The sequence below is a fragment of the Meriones unguiculatus genome, chromosome X (genome assembly GCF_030254825.1).
Source record: "Meriones unguiculatus strain TT.TT164.6M chromosome X, Bangor_MerUng_6.1, whole genome shotgun sequence".
In the NCBI taxonomy this organism is placed as follows: domain Eukaryota; kingdom Metazoa; phylum Chordata; class Mammalia; order Rodentia; family Muridae; genus Meriones; species Meriones unguiculatus.
In genome coordinates this window covers 7793648-7810633 of record NC_083369.1, presented here as the reverse complement: position 1 = coordinate 7810633, position 16986 = coordinate 7793648, and positions in this window count along the sequence as shown.

Below are 16986 nucleotides of genomic sequence, written 5' to 3'. Positions count from 1 at the left end.
GCACCAATTAGTCATTGGTCTGGTATAAGGCCTCTGGCTTCTGCTGAACTATCAATACTGAGTCCATATTGAGACTCTTCTCAGACATTTTATTGTTTCCCTGTGTCATGGAAATTCTGCAGCTTTGGTGGGCCAACTCAAAACCCTAGATCTAGGCCTGGGTGGTTGCTGAGGTATTCAGCATGCCAGCTCTCCTACACCCACATCACCAGGGTGAGCTCTAGAGAACCTCTTAACACAGATTAGGCACATTTAAAGATAATAGTGGTTGCAAGTGCTAGTAGAGATTATACTATATGACAAAGGTATAGAATGTTTTGACTGTTTGCCTTTTATAATATAGCAACTGATCCTTTTGAATGTACTTAAATTGGTAAGCTAGTTATTATCGCTCATATTTTACCAATGGTGAAGTTGAGTACCAGGAAGTTTCACTGACTTCTGTTTTTTTAAAGATCAACTAATAAGTGATAGACCTTGTAAGAGTTTTGAAATATAACGCATAGTTTATAACATCTTGCAGTGATTCATTTTGGAATGTTAGTAAATAACTACACCCAGTAGAAATATTCCACTCAGATAATTTGGTATAGAAAGATTAGTTAGCTGATTGCCAATGTTATACCCAGTTCGTGAGACCTCCAAAGACCACCAGAAATAGACTCCACTGCAAACAAATGAGGGTTTATTTACTACAAATTAGAGCCCAGGTTGCAGCAACCTCCTTGGTGAAGAAGAGGAGTGCAGTGGGGCTGTCAAGGGGAACAAGATTTTTAAAGGGAAAACCAGCACCTGGTGGTTTACATGCCTTGGTGTTACATGATTGGGTAAGGGAAATTGACTTTTGAAGTGATTGCTTTACTTTAAGTGCCAAGACCATAAACAGTTCTGGCCTGGCCATCTGGGTTGGTTTCCTACCAACTGTATCTCTAGTGGGCAGGAAAAGAATGCAGTAGAGCTAGTTTCTCTCCCCAGGAAGCTGGACATGTCTCCATCTGGCTGGCCTTTGTTCAGGCTTGTGCTTTAAACTTTAAACCTATACCCCCCAAACAATCTAATTTTTAATTTTTTGGTCTCTCACACTAGCTGTGTACCTATTGGTCGAACTAGTATATTCTTCATGAGTCTAACAATTCCTGTGAGCTTCTCTAAACCCCTAACCTAAGCACTGTAGAAGTACAAAAGTTCTTAAAATGTCCGGGATACTTTTCATACCAAACTGTGGCATGAAGATCATGCCAGCCTGATTAGTGTACACTGACAGGAACAGGTAATAGCTTCTCTAACCTTCAGGGGCATCCATAGTTCAGCTGCAAAGCATTAGGGGAAGGGAGTTGAGTGGTTACTCTTAACTACATTCAAAGACACAGACAATCAGAACAAATCAGGATATTAAAATATACCTTTGGTTTCCTGCTGTGAGAGTCTGAGCAAACTATGGCCACCTAGGATATGTACTGAAGAGTACTGGTTGTCAAGGAAACTTTATTAATTTCAGAAATGCCTAGGTGGGGCCCTCAAAACACTTCATTCCTCTTCAACACTCTAGATCTGCCCACCAATGTCCTGCACATCTTTCAAAGGGGGAAATGGCGTATTTGGGACATGTGGGCAGCTGGAGGGATGGGCCCAACCCAGGGTGAGCAGCAGCTATCCAGATTTGACATGAATGGTGGGGGGAGACAATCTAATGAAAGGACCAGGCCTGGCCCCCTCCCTTAAAGTCATCAGTCCCAGGATAGGTCACCAAATCCAGGGGGGAAAAAACATAAAATTCCCCACTCAAGGAATAGCCTGAGGATAAGCACAAGAATGGGAAGGTATCTTATCTCAGTGTAGGGCATCTGTGCTTGGCAGCCCACAGATCTAACATTCGTGAGATCTACAGATACTCGCTCAATGTTAGTTATTTTACTTAGCCAATCACTTTGTAACAAGCTTGCCCTTGCTGAATGTCATCCAATCCTGTAACTGCTAAGCTAAGAATTCCAGGTTTTTGTTCAAACCCCAAATAAAAACCCTGTCATGCAGCTATTCTGGGCTCTCCTCTCTGATCCACCGCATTGGTGATGGTAGAGAGACTGAGCTTAAGCCCGAATAAAGCTCTTTGCTCTTGCATATGTGGTCCAGGTCCTGGTAGTATTTGGGGACCTTAAGATCTGTGCAAGAGGTGTGCCAGGATTGTAAATATGTGAGCAATTGTGTACATGCATTGTATAATTAATCTGAGGGTGGATACTTTCAGTTATATGTGCAATTTTAAAGTTTGTTGGTATTTAATATATGTTGACATGTTCATGTGAGGTTGGGTAATAAATACGTATAAACGGTTTGGATTTAAATATGTATATGCGCATATACACACACACATAAGTTTATGTGCAAGCGTATGAATGATTTTATTTTATGATACATAATTAGTCTGATAACATCATGTTTGATTTAATGGTTATGGAAGACATGTACTTTGTGAATGCCTGGACCTAGCTGACAGTGTGGGATAGCATGTCTGTGAATAAATACATGAACATGTGAGTACTGTGAAAAAAAAATCTGTGCACAACAATAAATCTATCATGGGAGAATATTAAAGACTTTTTAACTTTTTAATAAGTGACTTAGGCAGAATTACCAAAAAAGCTACAGTAAATAGCTATTTATGACCAGTATCTACCTACTTATCTAAAAATTAAACCAAGGCTCTACATTCCCATTCACACACCAGGCTCTGTACAGATTCTATCTGAGGTGGCTGCAACTCTACACCCTGACCTCCCTCTGGTTTCTTTCAACCTCCTTCTGAGATGAGATTCTGCCCATTAAATGGATACAATAGCTTCCTTTCCTCTTTCTACTAGTTTTTCAAGATCCTACTATGTTCTCAGCCTTACCCATTCCCATCACCCTCTCCCCTTCTGCCCTTGATCCTTAACTCTGGCAGCTTAATGTAGGTAGTGTTGCCAACTCTAGACAGGGGCTGGTGTCACAGAGCCTTTCTGACACACAGGGGAAACTACCTGGCACCCAGAGACATTCACAGGTTAATGCTTATATTGGTGGCTGATGGTAGAGGAGAACTAAGCTCTCACAAGATGCCTCCAGCCCATGTTGTGATTTGGGAAGGTTAGGCTGTCAGTTTGGTGGCTTAGGCCTCCCTAGGGAGGGACAGAACTAACTCCAGATGTGCTTCCCTTTTCTGCACCAACCCCATAGAAACTCCTATTAACTCTTTCCTAGAGTGTCATCCCACAGCCTTCCATACCTTCTTCTCAGATCTCTAATTTATGCATGCTGACCCCTTATCTAACACCCTGGCCACTACCAAACCACCAACCCTACCAAACCACCAACCAGGATTAAAAGCATGAAGCAGGATGTGGACATGAATCATCCTTCTTTCAGGCTCAGAGAGGGAGGGGGGCTGAAAGTGAGGGTCCCTGCTCACCTCCAGACCAGATCAAGAAGGTGTCAGGCAGATTACCACCCAAACACTGGCCCACCCCAAAGAACTCTACCCTTATACAGTCAGGTTTCTCTCCTAGGCTGAGGCCTGGCCCTTAAGTGGCACAGAAAGTAGCCTTTTTGCCTCAGTCTTCAGCTATGGAGGAAAAAAATGAAGAAGAGAAGAAGTAGAAGATTGCACAAGTGGTGGGGGTGGATGGGAAAAGGAATTTAAGAGACTTACAGGTTCAGTGATGCCCCAGATATGGACATATCCCACACAGGAGACAAGTTTAGATCTAATTCAATGCCTAGGAGCAGCATTGGAGCAAGAACCAACCCATTCCTGGCTAAGTGGATTCCAAAATACAGTTCTTACTAACCACCCACTGGAAAACAAAAGAAAACAAAGCAAACACAGGTTCAAGGGGTTGCGGTAAGAAAACATGGAGATGTACCAGAGACGAAGGAAGTCAAATTCCTACACCTTAGTTTCTAATTCCTTTGCTTTTTGACACAGGTTCTCAGATAGAACACCTTCTTGAAGGGTGGGGGCCACCAAGTTGGCACTTCTCTGTTTTTAGAGACAGAGTTTTAGTAGCAACGACAGTTCTAGCAATAATCAGGATGGCTTAAAACTTACAGCAATCTAGTCTCTGCCTTCTGGTTGCTGAGATTATAGTCATGTGCCACCATATCCGTTTTATGCAGTAAATGACTACAGAGTATCATGTGCACTAGGCAAACACTCTACCAACTCAAGTATGGATACCTCCTAGTTTCTAATTTCTAGTGTGAGTAGTTAAAAATTAGGGAGACACCTGGATATAATGGTGAATCCCTGTAACTCCAGCTCTTCTTGCCTGATTTTAAAATAAATCTTAACTGCATCAGAATTAAATATTTGTTAAATATGTTAATTATCTTAAGTAGTTTCTTTCAGCTATTTTTGTTGGGTTTTATGAGATTAGAAAGTTCTTCACTGTCAATAAATATATCCATTAATATTTTAACCTAGAACCCCTGCTCAGATGTAGCCCATGTCAGCTCAGTATCCAAGTAAGTTCCCTAGTAATGGGAACAGGGACTATTTCTGACATGAACACAGTGGCTGGCTTTTTGCTCACATCTCCCTGAGGGGGGGGGGAACAGCCTTGCCAAGCCACAGAGAAGGACAATGCAGCCATTTCTTATGAGACCTGATAAGCTAGGGTAGATGGAGGGGAGGAGGACCTCCCCTATCAGTGGACATGGAGAAGGGCTTGGGAGGAGAACAGGGAGGGAGGGTGATATTGTGAGGGAATGAGGGAGGGGGATACAGCTGGGATACAAAGTAAATAAACTGTAATTAATATAAAAAATAAAATTTAAAAAAATTAAGATAAAAGAACACACCCAACAAAAATCAGGCATCACGGCTTAATCAGTAACCCCCAAAATAAATTGATATTTTAATACATCAGAAATATAGGAAAATGACTACAAAGCTACACTAATAGAGTTATTAAAAGCACATAAAGAGGAAATGAACAAAGCTCTCAAAGAAACACAGGCAAGTACAGCCAAACAAATAGAGGCACGGGTAGAGGCACAAGTAGAAGCACAATTAGTGGCTTATAGAGAGGAAACAAACAAAAATATAGAGATCATCATGGACAGACAAGAATCCATATTCAAATAGATGAAGGAAAGGGTGCAAGACATGAGAACAGAAATAGAATCAATAAAGAAAACCTAAACAGAGAAAACCCTGGAGCTGGAGAGCTTAGTGAAAAGATCAGGAACCACAAAGGTAAGCATCACCAATAGGATACTAGAGATAGAAGACAGAATCCCAGGTGCTGAAGATACAATTGCAGAAATTGATACTTATTTCAAAGAAAAAAATGTAACATTGGAAAAGTACCAAACAAACAAACAAACAAAAAACAACATTCAAGAAATCAAGGAAAAGAAAACACGAAATCTAAGAATGATAGAAATAGATGATACAAGAATATTGAAATAATCCCTTGTATCCTATCTGATCACCATGGACTAAAACTGGACCTCAATGACAAAAATAGCAAAAGGCCTACACACACATGGCAACTGAACAACTTGCTTGTAAAGACAGCTGGATCAGAGAAGAATAAAGAAAGAAATTAAAGACTTCCTAGAATTCAATGAAAATGAAGGCACAACACCCAAGAAAACACAGGATACAGATAACTTCACAACAAAGAATAAAAAGGAAAAAAAATCATTGAAATACAGTAACACCATCAAATTTACAATAAGAGAAACTAACATTCATTGGTCACTATTATCTATCAATATCAACAGACTCAACTCTACAATAAAATGACATAGACTAACAGGATGGTTGTGGAAACAGGATCCAACATTTCTGCTGCATCCAAGAAACACACCACTGCAACAATAGTAAACACTACCTCAGAGTAAACGGATGGAAAAATATTTTTCAAGCAAATGGACCCATAAAACAAGATGCGATAGCTATCCTAGTATCTAATAAAATAGACTTTCAACCAAAATTAATAAAAAAAAAAAATGAGGAGGGGCACTTCATTCTCACCAAAGGAAAAATCCACCAGGGGACATCACAATCCCGAACATCTATGTCTCAAATAGAAGAGCACCTGCGTAAATGAAACATTATTAAAGCTTAAATCACACATTGATCCCAACACCTTAATAGTGGGAGACATCCCACTCTCAGCAAGGGTCAGCTCATCTAGACAAAAGCTAAATAGGGAAATGATGACACTTACAGAGGTTCTAAATCAAGTGGACCTAATAGATGTCTATAGAACATTTCACCCAAACTCAAAAGAGTATAACTTCTTTTTACCTCCTATGGAACCTTCTCAAATATTGACCATATAGTCAGGCACAAAGCAAGGCTCAACAGATACAAGAAGATCAAAATAATCCCTTGTAACCTATCAGACCACCAAAGCCTAAAACTAGACCTCAGCAACAATAGAAAAAACAAAAAGCCTACATACAAATGGAAACTAAACATCTCTGAACTCAATGACAGCTTGGTGAGGGAAGAAATGAAAAAAGAAATTAGAGACATCCTAAAATTCAATGAAAATAAAGCTAAAACTTACCCAATCCTAAAGGACACAAAGAACGCAGAGCAAAGAGGAAAGTTCATAGCACTAAGTTCCTCCAGAAGAATTTTGAGACATCTCATGCAAGCAATTTAATGGCTCACCTAAAAGCCCTAGGGAGAAAAGAAGCAGACACACAAAGAGGAATAGACTATTAGAAATTATTAAATTCAGAGCCTAAATCAAAGATTTAGAAACAAAAAAACAGTTCAAAGAATCAATGAGAACAAGAGGTGGTTCCTTGAGAAAATCAAGATAGACAAAGCCTTAGCCACACTAACTAAAAGGAAGAAAGAAAATATCCAAATCAACAAAATCAGAAATGAAAAAGGGGACATAACTACAGACACTGAGGAAATCCAAACAGTCATTAGGTCTTACAACAAAGTATTATAGTTACCAAAATTAAATCAAGATCATGTAAATAGACTACATAGTCCTATATCCCCCAAGGAAATAGAAGCAGTCCTCAAAATCTCCCTTCTGGAAAAAAATTTAAAAAAAGCCCAAGGCCAGGTGGTTTCAGTGCAGAATTCTACCAGACCTTCAAAGAAGATCTAACTCTAATTCCCTGTAAGCTATTACACAATATAGAAACAGAAGCAATATTATCAAACTCATTCTATGAAGCCACACTCACCTTGATACCTAAACCACACAAAGATGCAACAAAAAAGTATGAACATTGATGCAAAAATACTCAATAAAATACTTGCAAACCAAATCCCAAGAAAACGTAAAAGATATCATCCAACATGAACAGGTGGGCTTTATTCCAGGCATGCAGTGGTGGTTAAATATATGGAAATTGATCAATATAATCCACCATATAAACAAATTGAAGAGAAAAACCACACATGATCATCTCCTTAGATACTGAAAAAGCATTTGACAAGATCCAACATCCATTCATGTTTAAAGTCTTAGAGAGATCAGGGATACAAGGCACATACCTAAACATAGTAAGAACAATATACATCAAGCCTATAGCCAACATCAAACTCAATGGAGAGAGACTTAAATCAATCCCCCTGAAATCAAGGACAAGGCAAGGCTGCCCACTCTCTCCATATCTCTTCAACATATTACTTCAAGTCCTACCTAGAGCAATAAGACAACTAAAGGAGAACAGGGGATTCAAATCAGAAAAAGAAGAAGTCAAAGTATCAATATTTGCAGATGATATGATAGTGTAAATGAGTAACCCCAAAAATTTAACTGGAGAACTATTTCAGGTGATAAACACCTTCAGCAAAGTGGCTTGATACAAAATTAACTTGAAAAAATCAGTAGCCCTCTTGTATATGAAAGAAAAAGCAGCTGAGAGTGAAATTAGGGAAACAACACCCTTCACAATAGCCACTAATAACATAAAGTACCTTGGTGTGACTCTAACCCAGCATGTGAAAGACCTGTTTGAAAGAAAAACCTTCAAATCTCTGAAGAAAGAAATTGAAGAAAATATCAGAAGATATACTGAGAACTGTGAGTGAACATATATCCACACAGAATCCCACTATAAAATGGGATGTGAGTCTTGTCTCATTGATCAAAAAAAAAAAAAAAAAAAAAAAACATGCCCCCCATAGGTAGGGTAGTTATAGGGCCCAATAAATAATATGAATCATGATATACTCTGGCAAGCTTTTCCTCAAAAAGAATGTCCTATCAATAGTAACTATTGTTTGATCGATCAGTTCAGGAATGCCTCATGCTAATGTGACTAATGTTTCTTTTGCGGAAAGGAGGACCTTGCCAACACTTGTTCTCCAAATTCCTTCAGGAATTTCTGAACAACATGAAAGAAGACTGTCCCAGACAAATACACAACTACAACTATTTCCAAAACTCAGCTCTGTCTTGAAGTTTGTTTAATCAACTTTAACAAGTTTGAAATTGCTTGTAGTAATGTGAAAAAAGGCAGACATATTTTAAAGAGTACAAAAATAGACGCATACTTTATTGAAACTTTGATAATAAAATGTTGAACATTTTGAAGCCTGACAAAAAAGAAAAGAAAAATGAAAGTATAATCATGGTCCAAAGATATGTGTTTTAAGAAGTCCTTTAGTGGTTCTGAAATAAACACAGGTTGAGAATCATTTTCAAAGAACTTACAGAAAAAAACCTTTCTGTTAGTTTTTCTTCATGAATATAATTAGGACCGAGACTAGGGTAAAGTAAGTGTGATAGCTAATGTATAAAAATCCTCCTCCTCCTAATTTTACAATTAACATTCATAGCCCAGCCACAGAATGCTCCATAGTTATTGTATACCTCAGACTGGTTATATCAGTTTGTTATATACCAGAAGAAAAGTAATATGATTAATGAAATAATACCAACCAGCAACCAATTCATAATACATCTTTTTGTAATATTGCTGGATTAAAAATCAGAAATGAATCTCTAAAATTTTAAATCAGATAAACCACATTGTAAACAAAGCTTTTAAAACAATGCACTAGATATTTGCTTTTGTCCAGATCTGTTTCACTTTATGTATACTTTAAAAAGATTGTCTTATAGACATCAGAAAAAGGTGAAAACAAGGAACAAGACAAGAGCATACCAAGACTCTACCCAGCAGGGTATTAAAGTGGATGCTGAGACTCATAGCCAAACTTTGGGCAGTGTGTATAAAGTCTTATGAAAGAAGGGGAGATAGAAAGACCTGGAAGGGTCTGGAGCTCCACAAGGAGAGCAACAGAACCAAAAAAGACCTAGGGGTCTTTTCTGAGACTGATACTCCAACCAAACACCATGCATGGAGATAACCTAGAACCCCTGCACAGAGATAGCCCATGGCAGCTCAGTCTCTAAATGGGCTCCCTAGTATGGGGAAGAGGGACTGTCTCTGACATGAACTCGATAGCTGGCTCTTTGATCACCTCCCCATCAGATATATAATATAGGATATACATACTAAAGTCATAAGGAGGTGAAACAAGAGGTGTGATTTTGACAAGGTATCTCACCTGCTGTCACAAACAAAAGGAGATGGACCTAGAAATTCTTCCCTGACTTCAGTGAAGGCCTGGTAAAACCAGTATTTCCACTGAAATTTAAATATCAAAGCAGCTGCTAGAACAGTGGCTCCCAACGTACATGTAAATGTGCTGACTTCTTTGTTTTCCCAACAAGTTTCTCCTACTTTTATGTCCTTTTTTTATGACTCACTGAATTTAATGAGGATTGTTTGCATGACTGCAGATATTTATTGGAACATGGGTATTATAGAAAAGTTTTCATGATATGGTGGCTTGAATAAGAATACTCCTCCCTATATTCTCATATATTTGAATGCACAGTCTCCACGGAGTAAAACTGTTTGATAATATTTGAAGGGAGGTCTGTCCTCATTAGAGTAGGTGTGGCCTTATTGGAGGAAACTGATGATGGCTTTGAGGTTTCAAAAGCCCATACCAAGCCCAGGTGCTCTCTCTCTCGCTCTCTCTGTCTGTCTGTTTGTCTGTCTCTGTCTCTCTCTGTTTGTGGATCAAAATGTAGCTTTAACCTGCCTGAGTGCCATAATACTCTCTGCCATGACAATAATGGACTAAACTTCTGAAACTGTAAGCAAGTCCTCAGTTAAGTGCATTTTTTATAAGTGTTGCCTTGGTCATGGAGTCTCTTCATAGAAATCGAACTGTGATTAACACACGTGAAAACTCAGATTATAGTTATAAAGCAATAAAATAAACCTAGGAGTAAATGAAGGGAGGTTTTTGTGTGGTTTCATTGTTATTGCTATCCAACTAGGATAATAGGGCCAACTGGAGGGATATAACTACTGAGAAAACATTTGTACCAGTTTGCTGGTACCACTTATCCTGCATCATTCAAGAACTGACCAATCAATTTCTATTATCTATTTAACTTTATAAATACCATGAATTAAGCTGAGTCTAGTACTCTCACATTTGTTCCATAAAATAATCTTTTTGTTATATTTGTACTTATCTGGGTTCATCCATTTTATGTTGCTTTGTTACCATAGGAACTTCACTCTAACTTCTTTTTTTTTCTTTAAAATTATCACCTTTCTTTATGTTTCCAAGATATTCCATGGGTTACAGATTCTTTTTTATTTTATTTTATTTATTTATTATTATTTATTACAATTTATTCACTTTGTGTCCTGGCTGTAGACCCCCTTTGTCTCCTCTCATCCCAGCAACCTTCCTTCTTCTCCCCCTATTCCCCTCCCCTAGTCCACTGATAAGGGATGACCTCCTCCCCTTCTATCTGAACTCAGACTATCAGGTCTCATCAGGGATGGCTACATCATCTTCCTCTGTGACCTGGCAAGGCTGCATCCTCCAAGGGGAGGTGATTTAAAGTCAGCCACTGAGTTCATGTCAGAGACAGTCCCTGCACCCTAAGAAGGGAATCCACTTGGAAACTGAGCAGGGTGCCTAGTTCCTCTCCATGCATGATCCTTGGTAGGAGTACAGATCTCTTCAGGGCCCACTAGGCCCAGGTTTTCTGCCTTTGTTGGTCTCCTTGTGAAGTTCCTGTCCCTTCCAGGTCTTTTTATTTCCCTCTTCTTCCATAAGGCATCTTGCATTCTTCCCAAAGTTTGGCTATGTGTCTCAGCATCTCCTTAGATACCCTGATGGGTAGAGTTTTTCAGAGGGCCCCTGTGGAAGACTCTTGTCTTGTCCCTTGTCTTCTCCTACTTCCAGTCTATCCTGTTTGCCCTTCTATCACTCTAACTCCTAATATCACTTGGTTGGCAGTAATTTTTATAGCTTTTACATAAGAATAATTTAAATATATCAAAATATGTCAATAAGGATTTAAATAATCCTTCACACTCATCTGAATGGTTCATATGTATCTTTTCATGTCAGCTAGTATTTCTTGAACACAATATTATTTGAATATATATAAAATAAATAAATGAAGTTTCAAGATTTAATGATTTAATTTTCACAGCAAACATATAGTAAGTTATTTTTAATTACTTTATTTATTTATTACAAATTATTCACTTTGTATGTCTGCTTTAGCCCCCTCCCTTGTCTCCTCCAAGTCCCACTCACCCACACTCTTCTCCCCATATGCCCCTCTCCTAGTCCACTGATAAGGGAGGTCTTCCTCCCCTACTATCTGACCTTAACCTATCAGGTCTCATCAGGGTTGGCTACATCATCTTCATCTGTGGCCTGGCAAGACTGCACCCTCCAGGATGAGGAAATCAAAGAGCTGGCCACTGAGTTTATATCATAGACAGCCCATGCTTCCCTTATTAGAGTACCCAATTGAAAACAAAGAAGCCTATGGGCTTCCTCAACAGGGGTTCTAGGTACTATCCATGCATGGTCCTTGGTAGGATTATTGGTCTCTGTGGGCTCCCTGAGCCCAGATTTTTTGGCTCTGATGGTCAACTATTAGAGTTCCTGTCCTCTCCAGGTCTTTCTATCTCCCTCTTTTTCCATAAAGTTTCCTGTACTTTGCCCAAAGTTTGGCTATGAGCCTGAGTATTTCCTTCGATACCCTGGTGGGTAGAATTTTTAATAGGTTGTCTGTGGAAAGCTCCTCTCCTGTTTCTGTCTTATCCTACTTCTGATATCTACCCTGTTCGCCCTTCTGAGTGAGGTTTCTGCCATTTCCCCAGGGTACTCCTTGTTGTTTAGCTTCTTTAAGACTATAGATTTTAGTATGTTTATCTTGTTTTATACGGCTAATATCTACTTATAAGTGGGTATATACCATATGTGTCTTCCTGTTTCTGAGTTACCTCATTAGGATGATCTTTTCTAGTTCCCACCATTTCCATGCAAAATTCCTGAATCCATTCTTCAGTTCAGGAACATCAATATTGTTTCCAGATTCTGGCTATTCCGAATAAAGCTGTTATGAACATAATTTAGCAAGTGTCCTAATGTAATGCAACTTATAAACAAACTAAAAGAAAAAAAAGACACATGAACATCTCCTTATATGCAGAGAAGCATTTGACAAAATCCAACACTTGATCTATTCAAAGTTTTAGAGAGAAGGCACATATCTAAACATAGTAAGAGCAATATAAGCAAGCATATAGCCAACATCAAACTAAATAGAGAGAAACTTAAATCAATCCCACTGAAATCAGGGACAAGGCACCACTCTGTACTTATCACTTCAACATAGTTCTTTCTGAAGTCCTAGCTAGAGAAATAAGACAACTAAAGGAGATAAAGGGGATATAAGTCAGAAAGGAAGAAGTCAAAGTATCACTGTTTGCAAATGATATGATAGTATATATAAGTGACCACAAAAATTTTACCAGAGAACTCCTTTAGCTGATAAATGCCTTCAGCAAAGTTGCTAGATACAAAATTAACTAAAAAAAAAAAAAAAATCTGAACCCTTCCTGTATACAAAAGATTAAGAAAGAAATTAGGGAAACAATACCCTTCACAACAGCCACAAAAAACATATAGTACTTTTGTGTGACTCTAATCAAACAAGTGAAAGATCTGTATGAAAACAAAAACTGAGTTTCTGAAGAAAGAAACTGAAGAAGAAATCAGAAGATGGAAAGATCTCCCGTGCTCATGGATTGGTAGGATTAACATTGTGAAAATGGCCATACTGCCAAAAGCAATCTACAGATTCAATGCAATTCCCATCAAAATACCAACACAATTCTTTACAGACCTCGTAAGAACAATTCTCAATTTCATATGGGAAAACAAAATACCCAGAATAGCTAAAACAATCCTCTACAATAAAAGATGTTCTGGAGGTATCTCCATCCCTGACCTGAAGCTGTACTACAGGGCAACAATAACAAAAATGTCATGGTACTGGCATAGAAACTTACTGGTGAATCAATGGAATTAAATTAAAGACCCAGAAAAAAACCCACATACCTATAGAAACTTATTTTTTGACAATGGAGCCTAAACCATACAATGGAAAAAAAAAAAAAAAGACAGCATCTTCAACAAATGGTGCTAACTGAATGTCTACATGTAGAGAAATGCAAATAGACCATATTTATCATCCTGCACAAAAGTAAAGTCCAAGTGGATCAAGGTCCTCAACATAAAACCAGGCACACTAAATCTGTTAGAAGAAAACTTGAGATGACCTTATGTGGCGGCAACCAGCGCAAACTGTATCTGAGGGGCAGAGGATCAGAAACTCCGAAATTGGTGAGAGGAGGGGCAGCTGAAGCCAGAACATCGACATTGAAGCTTCTTGAGAGAGAAAGGACAACCTGTGAAGGACGATCATTTGGACCCCGTTTACCTGCGGACTTCTCTGAGGACTGAAAGTGGCAGACATTCAATCCTCCTTCCTTGTTGGGCCTCCCTCCTCCTTGGTAGTACCTGATGCTCCTAGCACAGAAATCCCTGCTCAGTGACTGAGACAGAGAAGGCAGGCCTCCAAGTCCCTCATTCATAGACTGCTGGCTGTACAGTCTACCCAGATTCACCTGGTCAACCAGGTCTGCCTGACCACTCAGATCCACTGGGCCACAAAACCCTCAGCTCCCCAGAGCCTCCCAGCAGGCACCTGTACCAGCAGCTTCCCAGTTCTACCTCTGTGGCTGGACTACCAGCAGGCCTCGATACCAGGCTCCAAGTTCTACCACTGCAGCACCACTGAGCTGACACATCTCCTATACTAGAATTTGCCCTGGCAGGCCCAAATCTGAGAGTAGAGAACCCCTGTGCTTTTTTATTAGAGCTGCTAAAGAGTGAGTAGACCCTCAAGTGAGTGCTTGCAGAGCCCCAGATTCAGGGTATCTCTACAGTATCAGCCAGACATCAGATCCCTCCCACCCACACCCCCACTGTGGGCAACACAGGGATTCTTGGGACAGCATTCTCAACATTAAAGCCCCTGTTCTGTGGGTCTACCAGTGGAGACCAGGCAAACAATTCCTGGAGCCCAGACAAAATACTGTTCTGAATACCAGGACAGTATGACCGGCCTGTAAGCCACTGCAGTATTCAGGGAATCACGGATGCATATTGTGCCTATGAACAGCACCAGTGTCTTCACCCCCTCCTGAGCCTATACCCACCCCCTGCCCCACATTCCAGGCATCTACACTCTCTAGGACCCTGTCCTTCAAGGCACACTTCCACTCACATGTTCACGCTTGTTTGCCCAAAATCGTGCATTTGTGCCTACAGATCTTCTTCCCTTAGGTACAGCTGAAACATCAACACACTCTATAACCAGTGGACTTCTGTCATCTGCCTGAGGAATACTTCAGACACCAGGGAAAGATGGACTCAGTCTGGTCTAAAGTACAGACTCCAGGAACAAACAGTGAAGGATATGGATGAGCAGATGGCCAGAGGACAGCATAAGAACCATACCCAACAAAAATCAGGAAATCATGGCTTCACCTGCAGCCCCCCAAATCAATGAATATCTCAATTCATTGGAAACAAAGGAAAATGATTTTAAAGTTATGCTTATGCAGTTATTAGAGGCACATAAAGAGGAAATGAACAAATCTCTCAAACAAATAGCCACACAAATGGAGGCAAATAAAGAAGAAATGAATAAAGCTCTCAAAGACATACAGGCAAAACCAGCCAAACAAATAGAGGCACAAGTAGAGGCACAATTAGTGGCATATAGAGAGGAAAGAAACAAACAAACAAAAAATAGAAGCCATCATAGAAAGACAGGAATCCACATTCCATCAAATGAAGGAAATGGTGGAAGGCAGGAAAACAGAATTTGAATCAATAAAGAAATCACAAACAGAGAAAACCCTGGAGCTAGAGAACTTAGAGAAAAGATCAGGAATCACAAAGGTAAGCATCACCAATAGAATACAAGAGATGGAAGAGAGAATTTCAGGTGCTGAAGATACACTTGCAGAAATTGATACTCCTTTCAAAGAAAAAGTAAAATCAGAAAAGTTCCAAACACAAAACATCCAAGAAATCAAGGATGCCATGAAAAGACAAAATTGAAGAAAAGTAAGAAGAGATGAAAAAGAAGATCCCAGGCTCCAAGGTCCATCAAATATTTTCAAGAAAATCATAGAAGAAAATTTTCCCAACTTAAAGAAAGAGATGTCCATAAACATACAAGAGGCCTACAGAACTCCAAATAGGCTAGACCAGAAAAGAAACACATCATGTCACATCATAGTCAAAACACTAAATCTACAGAACAAAGAAAAGATATTAAAAGGAGCAAGGGAAAAAGGCAAAGTAACATATAAAGGTGGAACTATCAGAATCACACCAGACTTCTCAACAGAAACTATGAAATCCAGAAAGACCTGGGCAGATGTCATGCAGACTCTAAGGGACCACAGATGCAAACCCAGAGTACTCTACCCACCAAAGCTTTCAATCAACATAGATGGAGAAAACAAAACATTCCATGATAAAACTAAACTTAAACAATATCTACACAGCTGCCAGAGCCTGCCAGCAGAGTCAAATGGTTCTTGAGTTGGGAGTGAGGATTAAAATGAATAAACCAACACATAACACGTGGGACCTTTCCAAGAGGCTCTACCGGAGGCTAGATGCCTTACTTTATTTCAGACTCCTTTTAAGCCAGAGAAAAAGCTCTTCAGTACAATGAGTTAAATTCACAAAGAAGTGAAACAAGAGGTGTGATTTTGACAAGGTATCCCACCTGCTGTCTCAAACAAAAGGACTTGGAAATCTTTCACAGATTCCAGTGAAGGCCATGGTGAAAGCAGTCTTTCAGCTGAGATCTAAATATCAAAGCAGCCAGTAGACCAGTGGCTCCCAATAGGTCTCCCTTTTTTAATTTTTATTTTTAAATTGACCATAATTTAAGAGCTATGGAACAGAAGATTGTCCCTGTCTTAGGTTGTCTTCCCTGTTATTTATTCCTATTAGTATAGATGAGGCTATTCACACAGTGAAAAAAATATTTAACCACAAGCCATGCATGGTGCTGCTTGCATGTAATTCTAATACTCAGATTGGCAGAAGCAGGGAAGATCTATCTGAGTTCAAGACCAGCCTTGTCTACAAAGCAAGTCCAGGATTACACAGAGAAACCCTGTCTCAAAAACCCCCTCCCAAAAAATTAATCACTAATAAGAATATAGGAGAATTTCTCTTTAGAATTACTACAATTAGTATAGGGAATTGAGCCTAATTTTTATTAAAATGTTTTCTTGTAGGTATAGAAAAATTAGAAGGCATGAAAAAAATAGCTATTGTTATTAGGATTTAAGATCACATGTCAATTATTTTTGCCAAATGTGTTTATTTATAATTTATATATTTTACCTATACATTTTCAGTTCTTATTAAAAAGATATTATAATACCTATTCAGATTTGATGTAATTAATATTAAAGCATTTTTACTTATTTTTCTCATAATTGAATCTTAAATTAAATGAAATCATATGCCTTTGAGTATATATTACTTAATATCTTCTAAACTTTCTCTAGAGGAATCTT